Source organism: Echinops telfairi, unplaced genomic scaffold (genome assembly GCF_000313985.2).
Source record: "Echinops telfairi isolate 266 unplaced genomic scaffold, ASM31398v2 ScPeMD7_31;HRSCAF=116, whole genome shotgun sequence".
NCBI classification, from domain to species: Eukaryota; Metazoa; Chordata; class Mammalia; order Afrosoricida; family Tenrecidae; genus Echinops; species Echinops telfairi.
The window spans coordinates 29,003,733-29,016,451 of NW_022103928.1; the positions used below are offsets into that span (position 1 = coordinate 29,003,733).

At 49.9% G+C, this 12,719-nt stretch overlaps 1 protein-coding gene and 1 non-coding gene across 2 annotated transcripts in view; both read left to right on the forward strand.

Annotated features, from left to right (window-relative positions):
- WNT7A (Wnt family member 7A) overlaps positions 1-12,719 on the forward strand; it is an 84,572-nt gene that overhangs the window by 65,318 nt on the left and 6,535 nt on the right. The window lies entirely within an intron of this gene.
- Positions 6,535-6,641, forward strand: LOC115869561. Its single transcript, XR_004046237.1, has one exon. It is a non-coding gene; the product is annotated as a U6 spliceosomal RNA (small nuclear RNA).

Below are 12,719 nucleotides of genomic sequence, written 5' to 3' on the forward strand. Positions count from 1 at the left end.
GGCCAGGTTGGCACAATAAACTAACTCACTACGCTCCCCAGAAACTGCCTCCTACATCTCAGGGACATCTGAGAGACTGTGGCAGAATTCAGCCAACCAGCTGCTGTCCTCACCTGTGCCCTCATTGTGCCTCGATGTCCCCATTTTCTTTCTCAGAGAGCCCCCCACCTCTATCCCTCATTCAACACATAAAGGAAACTGAGGCCCAGAGAGGAAAAAGGGCTTTCACACTGTCACACGGCAGTACAGAGGCAGATTCAAGACTTCTAAAAGATTGTTCCTTCCTGGTCTCCCCTGACCACTCCTCACGGCCCCCTGCCCTGCTCTGCCAGCTGTTGCCACGCGGAGGCCCCACAGCAGCAGCCCGGAGTGACATGAGCACACACACAGACAGGTGTGTACTGTGGGAGAACTGCGGCACCAGCTCGCGAACAGCTCCTCTCTCATTTGGTCACGTGATGAGCTGTGATCCGCATGGTCAGCAGTTCTAAGCCTTAACTGCCAGCAGCTTCCTGGGGACAAAGACGGGGCTTTGCACACCTGTGAGCAGCATTGAGTTTGGTTTGGGTTTGGTTCCCTGAGGAAAGATGTGTTCCCGATTTACAAGGAGGAATGTGTTTCTTGCCGTGTGTTTGGTTGCATAGTAACAGAAGAATTGACTAGATGGGGTTTCAGTGATAGGAGTTCGCTGTTACCTCGAACAACCAAAACCTGGATGTAGTTTCTCTTGGAGGCTCAACCCTCTCTCTGAGGGTCAAGGTTCTTCCTGTCCCCCCACTCGGCCTTTGTCACCTGTCGGCATCTCTTTCTCCTCCCTCACAGCCATGAGATAGATGGCAGCCTGGGTCCCAGTAGCCACGTTCTCAAGGCGTAGCAGTTAAAGACAGGAAGGGAAGCAGCAGAGGGGAAGTGGCTGTTCTTTGGGTGCTTCTTTGTCTCAGGCTGTGTTTGACAGTGGTTGAAGGCAGGCTTCCTACGGTGAGGCCATGGAGAGTCAGACACAGCACCTCTGCCCCCAGTAGCATCTGGTGGCCACCACCATGGGATGGGACCCAGGGCTCCCGGGCTATCTGGCCCTGACACCCGGCATCCTCCCTCCCTGTTTCGGGATGCTTTCCATTATGCCATGCTGCGCAGTGGACGCTGCCTGATTTCCAGGGAGGGTCCCTGCTGATCACCTGGAACACCGATGATCCGGAAGGAACCCCCCTCCATTCACTGGAGCCAGGCTGGACCATACCTGAGGAGACCCAGGGAGAAGCAGCAGCAGGTGCTAGCTAACTGCTCACCCAGAGCGTGAGTCTGCAGGTCTCCCAAGACTAAGGTGACCAGACGTCCCTCTTTTGGCGGGACAGTCCCAATTTCTAACAATATTTCCTGCGTCCCGCGGCGTTTTAAAAAAGTCCCGATTTTTGGAAAGAATGCACGACAAACTAGGGTATACGGTTTTCGGCTGCCATGTGGCTATTTCGCCAGGATATGAGTTTTATCTATGGTGTCCCGCTTTACCAATGTTAAAATCTGGTGACCTTACCCAAGACCCTAGCGAGCCGTCCCACCCTGGCTCTCTAGATCTACTCGGCTACCTGCATCTGAGCTTAAAATTCATCTACTGGCAAACTGGCTCATGGCTTCATGAGACATTGTCAAGACACAAATAAAATGGGTTCTGTACCAGTCAGGGACCATTAAACGGTATGAGCCAGAGACCCCGTTCCAGCCGGCTTAAGAAAAAAGTAGAATATATTAGATGGTGACACAGAATGGTCCCGGAGTAAATCGATGTGGGGTACACATTTTATTCCAGGGACCCCGTACTGTACTTCCACATCCCTCACTCCTTTCTCAGCTCTGCTTTCTAAGTGGCTTCTGTCTCACCCCCACATGCTACATCATGCCTCTCCACAGCTCCGGCCCCCACATCCCCTCCTGCTTACATAGGGTGGGAAATCCACACAGGACCAGTTGGGCTCAATCTCTCTGGCCTGAGCCATCAGTCACCAGGGGGACCCAGAAAGTGACATGTACTCACTGGTCACGGCCGAAACCATGCCCCACTCCTGAGCATCCTTCAGCTACCCAGCTCTGAAAGGGTTTGGCTTCATTGGAGGGAGGTGGTCATCAAGTACCCCAGAGGGACACCCAGGCGTGATTCTCCAGAGAGGGGAGTGGGTGATGGGCTGCCCTGTGTCCTTTGCCTTTTCTGGGGCAGGAAGTGTTGGTTGTTCAAGAGAGCACCGGGAAGCCGGAGTGGGGAGTGGATGGGGTGGGGGCACACAGACACGGGGGGCTTTGCATCACAAGAACCCAGCAGACACCATGCTGAGCATCTCCACCGGTCAAACTGCTGTCTTCCCAGGACTAGAGGGAGGCTTCTTAACAACCTGCAGTCTGCACAGGGCACAACCTGGCTTGCTGAACGTGAAGAGGACTCGAAGCACTTCCTGATGCAGATCAAGGACTGCAGCCTGCAGTATAGATGACAAATCAATGGGAAGAGAGCCCAAATCCTCACCAGTGGACCAGCAAACAACACACCGATAAAGAGAAATGATTGAAGTTGTCAACAATTTCAGTTTCCTTGAATCCACAAGCGATACTCAAGGAAGTCGCCGTCAAGTTATGGAGGGAGGTCTTGCCCTGGGAAACTCTGTGGTACACGGTCTCTTGAAAGTGTTAAAGAGCAAAGATGTTTCTGTGAAGACTAAGGTGTGTCTGACCTAAGCCACGTGATTTTCACCTGCCTCGTCTGCATGTGAAAGTTGGATGGGGAGCAAGGGAAACCGCGGCTGAGTCGATGCGTTCGAATCATGGTGTTGACGAACCATATTGAAAGGGCCACACTGCCAGAAGAGCAAACAAATCGGCCTTGAAAGAAGTACAGCCCTAATGCACCGTAGAAGTGAAGAGGCTGACATTTGGTCTCATGTACTTTGGACATGTTATCGGGAGAGATCGTGCTCTGTAGATTAGAAGGTCAATGACAAAGAGGAGGCCCATGAGATGGGCTGACCCTGGGTGAGGATGGAACAGGACCGAGGAGACTTTCCGCCTGCATCTAGCTGCGACAACATGCAACACGTGTCTGTACCTCACGCATCCAACCAGCGCTCGCTGAGCACGTCCTGAGTGCTGGGCGCTGTTTTGGGCGCTGGGAGACAGCATGAACCAGACATGCCACCCCTGTGCACGGAGGAATATTCCAGGGGAAGATGTGCGGATAATTCAACAAGTGCAGGAGCAACGTGCTTTCGTGCAGGAAAAATGCTTTGAAGAAACCAGAACAGGAGGCCAGAGAGCTGACCAAGGACGATGGGGAGAGATAGCCATTAGGGGTTGGGCGCAATGACAGGTGGGAACTGAAATGATGACCAGTGGGAATGGGGAGCAGTGGTCTGTGGGACCCTGAGCCATCTGTTGGACCTGGTGTGGTGACCAATGGGGAATGGGGGAGGTGACAAGGAGGGCTGGGAGCCATGGCAAGGGTGACTGGGAGATATGACTGGTGGGACCTGGAGCATTGGCTGATAGACTTGAGCTTCATTTCCAGAGGCCGACTGCTCTGAAGTCTGGCAGCCACGCCAGGCCTGCTAGGACACAAGACAAGAAGTGGAAGAGGTTCAGTGCTGAAGGAGTCCTGCCCAGCTGTGGGGAGAGGGCCAGGAGGCTCTGAGCAGAGGTGGCCTTCAGGGGGGCTCTTGGAGGAGTGGGCTGGGTGGAATCATGCAGACTGAACTGGAAGCTGCATTTCTAGGACAGGGCCCCACAGCCTGTGGGAAATTGGCAAGAAGTGATTGCAGTGTGGTGACGGCTACAGTGTTTTTGGGGTGAAAAGGGGCAGTGGTCACTACAATTGGAAAGCAGCTTTTGTGTTTTAAACTCTGCCACAGTGCCAGGGAAGGTGACACTCACTCCTGGACCCTGTGGGAGCAGAGGGCACTGCCTTTCCCTGACAAGGCCCCGTCTTTTCTCTAAGATATTCGCCCCATGATCCCCTGGGCAGCCCTGTGGTTCTGGTCCAAGCAGGAGGCCTAATTAGCTAGTATCTATTGAGCATATGAGTCAAAAGAATTCTTTGGAGCCAAATTTTCCCCGAGGCCCCGCCTAGGCCTTAGAACCAACCGTGCCCTGGGTAATTCTGGGCTCTGGGCAGCACCTGGTACATTGTTGGCACCTCCTGAGGGACCTGTCAGAAGAGATTGATTTTTCTCCCTCCAGCGTTGCAGAAAATCCTTGCTGCCACTAGAAACAGGTTTCGGGTTGGCCTGAGGGACAGAGAAGCATCCCCACCCTGCCCTATGGCGGAATCCCAGCTCCAGACCCAGCGGGTTACAGATTGGGCAGTTAAGCAAAGGCTGGTGGTTTGAACTCGCCAGCCTCTCTGAGGGGGAAAGAAGAAGGTGTCTGCTCAGGTAAAGATGTACAGCCTCAGAAACCCTCCCGGAGCAGCTCTACGCTGTCCTGCCCGCTGGCTCAGAGTCAGGAGTGACGACAACAGGTTTTGGTGTTTTCAATGTTGGCTGCTTGCACACACTCCCAAGACACCACAGCTGTCCAGCAGCTGAACTCACCTGGTGTGCTGAGTGAGCAATGGCTGACCTTGCACAGAACTGAGATTGGCTGCCCTGTGATGCCCCCTAAACTGGGGTCCCAGACCTGTCCTCTGACCCCCTTCATTTCTGTTACTCCCCCTACACCAGGGCAGCCCTGCAGAGCCCAGGGGTCAGTGCCCTGGGACCCAGCAACTGCCCATGTGGAGGCTGAGAAGCTCCGGCTCGTTCAGCATCATGCCCATGTTGGCTCCCTCCATTAGACATGCTCGGTTTTCTCTGCCCCGCTCCTGAGACACAGCCCAGCCTTAGCTCAGCCCGGAAACCCACACAGCAAGCCCACCCCTTTCTTACGGTGAGCAGCAGACCTCCCTTAGCGGCGCCGCAGGGTTTTTCCGCGCTCTGTGTTGGGACTGGCTTCGCGGGTTCTGTTGGGTCGGCTTTCCTTCGCATCGCATGTGTGATTGCCTGAAGCCTTTGTCAGTCTCTCTGGTCTTATGATTTGGCGATTGGTTCTCGTGAATCACTAACATGGCAGGCATCTGCCCGCTTCGGGCTGGCGTTCGCCATGTGTTCCAGTCTGTGGAAGTGATTGAATCCTGACTGGTCTTCCCTCGCATGCTTCCCTGTTTGGCACCTGAACTGACAGGGGACAGACTTCAGCAACACCAGAGCCTTCTGCTGCCCAGGTGTCCCTCTTCCTGGCCACTCCCTAGGGTTGAAGGTCCTTATTAAGCCCTCCACTCAGGCCACAGCCCCAAGCCGCACCGCTCTTCCAGATTCCTCTCTCAGTGAATGGCCTCTCCGTCCACATGGTCTCCCGGAAACTGCCCTGGGATCATTAGTCACCACTCAGCCTTTGCCAGTTTTACTCTGTCGCTGTGCCTGGCTCCTCCTCACCCCTCCACCACTGCCCTCATCTCTGGCCTGGCTCTCCACAGTTGCCCCTCTGGACCTGGTGTCCACTTGATCCCAGATCATCTGCAGATGTGTCCATCCGTTCTCCTAACTCCCCTGCCTACGTGCCTCTTAGTAGCCCCTCTACTCACAGTCTGAATGCCTTCCTGGCCCTGAAGGCTCAGCGTCGGCCCGACCCTGTAGCTTCCCCTCCAACCACACCGCTCGGCTACGCTTGCGTCCTTCCTGGCCCACACATTGCAGGACTCCACAGGTGCTGCGCCCAATGCTGGCAGGCCCTTCTCCCCAGCCTCTCCTAATGAATTCCACAGCACCCAGCACTGAGCTTGTCTTCTCAAGGGAGACTTCCTTGAGCCTGCACCCATGAGCAGCTCCACTTGGGTAGATCTCTTTTCCTTCCTTCTTGACTCCTTTGCCGCACTCACCCATTCACCGTTCCCTTCCAAGGTGCTCCATCTCCTGGCTGCTTCTGCCTTGGTCCTGCAACTGCCAAGGGTGCAGGAGTCGCCCCTGCCTGCACCCCTGTCCTCCCAAGGCCTCCCTCACGGTGGGAGCAGGAAGTTCCATGGCAGAATTATGACCTTCGTGCGGAGGGCTCAAGTCTGATTTCCAGCCAGGGTCCCGTAGCCGGGCAGCCTCCAGCCACTCAGGATTGGAGGCCTGTGTGTTGTTGTGAGGCCAGACGGGTTTGTGGACAAAGACACCAGAAGGAAGGCCTGGTGATCTGCTTCCGGACATCAGTCAAGGAAGACCAGATGGGTCACAAGAGCCCAGTCTGCAGGCGAGGAGTTCTGCATCAAGGGCGTTTTATCCAAAGACCCTGCCTCTGCCTCAAACGGCCAGCCCTCCATTGCCCTGACTCCCGAGGCCCCAGAGGCTGGCCGGTGTGGGAAGCTGCAGCTTTCTGCTGCTCAGGCCGTTCCTGAAGGGTCCCACAGCCGGAGGCTTTCTGCAGACCAGGATGCCCGGCCAGTGGTGCACTGGGGCCAGTTCACACCGGCTCACAGGAGCTGAAGAATAAACTTTCAGAAGGGTTGCAAGCTGGTGCTGAAACGGTTGGTAGTTTGTGCTCGTTTTGGCCGCACGTACACAGAGACTGGACCCACACAGAGAAGATTGGCAGGGCCTCTGGGCAAGGATGACGTGCAGATTCGTGCAGCGTTCCATATTTAAAATACAATAAACGAAACTGCTGGCAGTTTAAAGTTGGCCATGGTAACATTTATCCGACAAAAATTGGAAAATATTATCAAACAGGTGTGTGTGGGTATGGATGTGGGTGGAGAGAGAGAGAGAGATGGCTTACCAACAGCCCACTCCCTTTAGTAAGTCCGTCTTTGGAAGAACCCCCAGGGCCACCAGTCTAATGGCAGGTGCGGAGGATGTGGACGTTAGGTGACAAGCACTCTGGCAGCCCAGATGAACTAAGTCACCCCCGAGAGAGCCGCTGGTTGCCCTGGCAACCAAGAAAGACTTCAAGGAGGTGACTTTTCCCCCTGACAGGGTGTAAGAGGTGCAAAAAGCATTCCCATGAAAAGTCAGGGTCCTGCCCTCCTCTCCGCTAGCACCAGGGCACCCATGTCCGAGGTAGCCACTCTCATCAACCTCTCAGATATGATTTCAGAGAGATCAGTGCTCTTATGAACATACATGCACCGGTTTTTGTGTCCTTGCACAAAAGGGCCCTTGGCGTGCCTTTCTGCACCGCGCTTTCCTCTATTAACCATATGTCTCCCAGCTCTGCCCTCAGCACCACACAGAGAGGCCTCCGTCGTTGCAACAGCTGCCGGATATTCCGTTCCACCTGAGAACATGTTCGGGTCATTTATACCATCAGTCCTCACTGATGAGCATCTAGGTTCCTTCAGCCTTCTGGGGATACCTTTCTGAGCCCCCTGTGCAGTTGGTACCTAGTCCTGGAATTGCTGAGTCAATCTCCTACACGGTGATAGAGGCTGGATTCCTAAATAAAGAAACAGTAGGAGTATAAGAACCAAGAGGAGTGGAAAGGATGAACGTGCTCAGGCTACAGGATGGGATGGAAGAGCACTGGCCTTGGAGCCCAGGAGGATGGGCTCAGGCCTGAGCCCTGCCATGTATCCTGGCACCGAACAAAGTGTCAACCGGCGTTTGATAGAGGGGAAGCAGGATATGAAGTCTCTGTTCACGTGGACATCCACAGGAGGCCTGACCAGAAACAACTGGCGCACGCAGACCAGGAAATTAAGGAGAATTTTAAAAGGACCCTCCTGTCTATCAAGTGATGGATGAATCAATGAAATATGGTCTTTGCAGTCAATGGAATTAAAGGAAGGAGAAGAAAAAGGCACACAACCACAGCCATGACTCCGACACTATCGGACAAAGTAGAACTTCCCACGAGGATTTCTGGGGTTGGAAATCTTTATGGAAGTAGACGCTCATGTTGTTCTTCGGAGGTGCAGGTGGTAGATTTGAACCACTCACGTGTTGATTAGCAGGATTCTTGAATGGAATATTACTCAGCTGTAAGCACTGGTACACGCTACGACATGGGTGAACTTTGGAAACCTTATGCTCAGTGCGAGACACAAACCCCACACATTGCGTGATCCATTGATTAAAGTATCTATAGCTGAGTAGATGATGCTGGGCGATCCAATGCACGGCAGAACAAAACGCTGCCCGGTCCTGGGCTGTCCTCACCGTTGTTCCGATGCCCAAGTCCATTGCAGCCGCTGTGTCCACCCATCTCTGTGAGGGCCTTCCTCTTTTTTCCTGCCCCTCTACTGATGGCTTTCTTCAGGGGTTGGTCTCTCCTGACAACATGTCCAAGGTATGGAAGACTAAGCCTTACCTTTCTAGCCTCTAACGAGTACTCTGGTCTCTGGTCTTACTCCGGCCAAGACTTTTTTTTTTGGCCTTTTAGCAGCCCATGATACTTAAAAAAAAATTATTAATCATTTTATTGGGGACTCTTACAGATCTTATAACAATCCATAATTCACTTGTACATATATTGCCAACGTCATTTTCAAAACATTTTCTACTTGAACCCTTGGTATCAGCTCCTCGTTCTTCTCCGGCACCACAATTCAAATGCATCCTTTCTTCTGTGGTCGTCCTTATTCCATGTCCAACTTTCACATGCATGTGAGACAATTAAAAAAATACTATGGCTTGGGTCAGGCACACCTTAGGCTTCAAAATAACATTCTCACTTTCCAATACTCTCAAGAGCTCTGTGCAGTTCATCTCATTTACCTAATGCATGTTTTGATCTCTTGACTGCTGCTTCCATGAGCATTGATTGTGGATCCACGCAGGACAAAATCCTCGACAACCTCAGCCTTTTCTCCATGGATCATGATGTGACCTGGTGGTCCAGTTGTCAAGAGTCCACTGAGTTGTAATCCACACTGAAGGCTGCAATCTTTGCTCTGCACCAGCCAGTGCTTCAAGTCCTCACTTACAGCAAGTGAGGCTGTGTCATCTGTGAATCTCAGGCTGTTAATAAGCCTTCCTCCAATCCCAATGCCACATGTAAGCCAGCTTCCCTGATGGTTTTCTCAGCATACAGATTGAACAAGTGTGGCGAGAGGATGCAACCCTGACACACACCTTTCCTGATTTTAAACCTGGTGTATTCCCTTGCTCAGTTCACACAACTGCCTCTTGATCCGTGTACAAGTTCCACATGCGGAATTCCCATTCTTCTCAAGGGTGTCCAAACTTTGTTATGATCCATACAGTTGAATGCCTCGCATTGTCAATGAAACACAAGTAAACATCTCTCTGGTATTCTCTGCTTTGAGCCAAGATCCATCTGACATCAGCAATGCCATTCTTTGTTACACAGCCTTTTCTGAATCCATCCTGAATCTCTGGCAGCTCCCTGCCAATGTGCTTACTTTACTGGATGATCTTAAGGACAATTTTGCTGGCATGTGACATCAACAATCTTTGTATAGTTTGAGCATTCTATTGGGTCATTTTTCTTTGGAATGGTTACAAATGTGGATCTTTTCCAGTCAGCTCGCTAAGTAGCGGTCTTCCACATTTCCTGGCATAGATGAATGCTTCCAGTGCTTCATCAGCCACTTGAAACATCTCGATTGGCGTTCATCAGTTTGTGGAGCCTTGTTTTTGGCTGATGCTTTCAATGCAGTTTGAACTTCCTTGGTGTGCGTTCCTCTGCTACCTTCTGAAATGGTTGAATGCTAACTGATTTTTTGGGTATAGTTATTCTGTAACTTCAATCTTCTCTTGATACGTCCTGCATCACTCAGTAGCTTGCTCCTGGGATCTTTCAAAACGCAGCTGGAGGCTTGAATTTTCTCCTGAGTTCTTTCTCTTTCAGATGTGCTGAGTGTGATCTTCCGTTCTGGTTTTCTATCTCCAGGTCTTTGCACACTTCATGATCATATTTGACTTTGTCTTCTCAAGCTGCCCTTTGACACTGTGTATGCAGCTTTTGGACTTCATCAGTACTTCCATTTGCTTTAGCTACTCTACGATTAAGAGCAAGTTTCAGAGTCTCTTCTGACATCCACACCAATCTTGTCTCTCTTTCCTGTCTTTGTAGTGACCGTTTTCTTTCTTCATTAATGACATTCTTGATGAGGTCTTTCCTTATTAGTTTTCAGTGCCTCAAATCTCATCTCAAGGTGCTCTAGACATTCAGGTGGGATAGACTCAAGGTCGTACTTTGGCCCTCGTGGACTTGTCTTCACTTTCTTCAGCTTCAACCTGAACTTACAGGTAGGCCACTGACGGTCTGTTGCACCGTCAGCCTCTGGCTCGGTCTTAGTTGCTCATATTCAGCTTCTCCAGTGTCTTTTCCAACAGATGGAGTTGATTTCATTTCTGTGTATTCTGTCTGGATAAATGCATGTGAAAAAAAGGTATTTGCTATGAACACGTCATTGGTTTATACAAAAGTCTGTCATGTGGTCACCAGTTTCATTTCTATCACCAAGTCCATATTTCCATTTACGGTTCCTTCCTCTTTGTGGCCGACGTTTGCATTCCCCTTCCCATCAATTACTAATGCATCTTGATTACATACTCGATCAATTTCAGACTGAAGATACTGGTAGAATTCTTCAACTTTTTCATCACTCACTTTTGTGTTTGGTGCGTAAATTTGAAGAATAGGTGTATTGATTGGATTTACTTGAGGCTGATAGATATAGTCCCATCACAGACAGCATTGTATTTCAAGATTGATTTTGCAGTGTCCTTTTTGACAACGAATGGAATGTTATTCCTCTTGATTGTGTACTTCCAAGCAAAATAATTCATCTGATTTTTCTGATTCATATGGCCAATACCAGTTTCAGCTCACGAATGCCTAAGAGGTTGATTTTTATGTGTTCTATTTCATTTTTGATGGCTTCCAATTTTCCTAGATTCATACTTCACACATTCCAAATCCCGATTGTTAGATTTTCGCCGATGTCTCTTCTTACCTTGAGTCATGCCCCATCAACAAGGGAAGACCCAGCAGTCTCTGGTCCTACCAGCCTTCCTCCATTCAGGTCAGCATGGTCTACCTTTCAACTGCAGAGGTCTGTCCTCTCACACTATTTCTGACAATGTTTTGCTTCCATTATTAGGCCTTCAGTAACTGACAATATTTCAAAACGATACGTAAGGTTTTCAGAAGCGACTTCCTCCAAAGGGGGCAGCAGACTCCTTCTTCGTTGTCTGCTCTTAGTCTGCTCTCTCTTTGGGTGACCCTGCTGGCATTTGAAATATCAGTGACACAGCTGCCACCATCACAGCAACCCATAAGCCACTATGGTGTGGGAAATTTACAAAATCAGGCCATCTTACTACCCACAAACCTTTAGACCTCCTGAGTCTAAAGCATAGAACCCAGATACTTCTAATGGAAGTAACCCCCAGGCAGCTCAGAGGCTAGCAGCCACCCTGGACTTGGGAGCAAATAGTCTGGCTTTGGCCCTCATGCAATTCCTTAAAATGTGTTGTTCTTCTGTTCTTAGGGAAAGGATTGGGTACCTATCTGAATGGCCAGGCCAGGGCTGTTGTGATTATGTCCAGCTTAATTAGAGCATAATGCAATCACTGAAGCTCTCAAACTGCAGAGTTTGCAGAACTATCATGGTGGATGGGGACACACAAATACCGACAGGGCCTTCTAGCATCCAAGGCAGTGGGATTTCCTCTTGACCCGAGAGCCAAGAGCCTGGCCTGACTATGGGTTCTCCCTACCCTCCATCTATTATCCAGTGTTCAGTGTCACAGACTAGCGAAGACACACTTGCACTGATGCAGCTATCTCACTGAACTCTCCAGGGACTCGTTCTTGCCTAAAAAAAACAAAAACAAAAACAGGTATACAGATAACCAGAAAAAAAAATAACCAACACGATTTTATTGAGATATAATTTAGGTGGCATATAGTTGACCCATTCAAGTGCCAAATTGCATGGTTTTTCATGTATTCATAGAGTGTGCAACACAGTAAATTGTAGCATATTTTTTCATCCCTTACCAAATCTATGCTGTAGCAATCATTCACACACACCCCTGCCCCCCCCCCGCCCCAGCCTATTGATTTGCTTTCGGTATCTCTGGATTTGTCTATTCTGGACATTTCATATGAATGAATTTTACAATATGTATCCTTTTATGTCTGATTTATTTTACTAAGCATAATGTTTTCAAGGTTAATCCATTTTACAGCATATAGTAGGACTTCATTTCTCTTTATGGGTGAATAACATTTCATTACACAGGTATACTGTATTTATTTATTTATTTATTTAATATTCAGCAAAACTTTACTGGCATGTGATATCAGTTACATTGTCCTATAGTTTGAGCATTCTATTGGGTCACCTTTCTTTAGAATGGCTACAAATATGGATCTCTTCCAGTCAGTTGGCCAAGTAGCTTTTCCCCAAATTTCCTGGCATAGATAAGTGAGGGCAACAATGGTTGCAGCATTACAGTACATTGACAGGAAGCTGACAGAGGTTCAGGCCAGATTCAGAAGAGGATGCAGAACAAGGGCTATCGTTGCTGATGTCAGCTGTTTCTTTCTTTCTTTAAAAAAAAAAATCATTTTATTAGGGGCTCATACAACTCTTATCACAATCCATACATACATCAATTGTGTAAAGCACGCTTGTGCATTCGTTGCCTTCATCATTCTCTAAACATTTGCTCTCCACTTAAGCCCCTGGCATCAGCTCCTCATTTTTTCCTCTCCCTCCCCGCTCCCTCCTCCCTCATGAGCCCTTG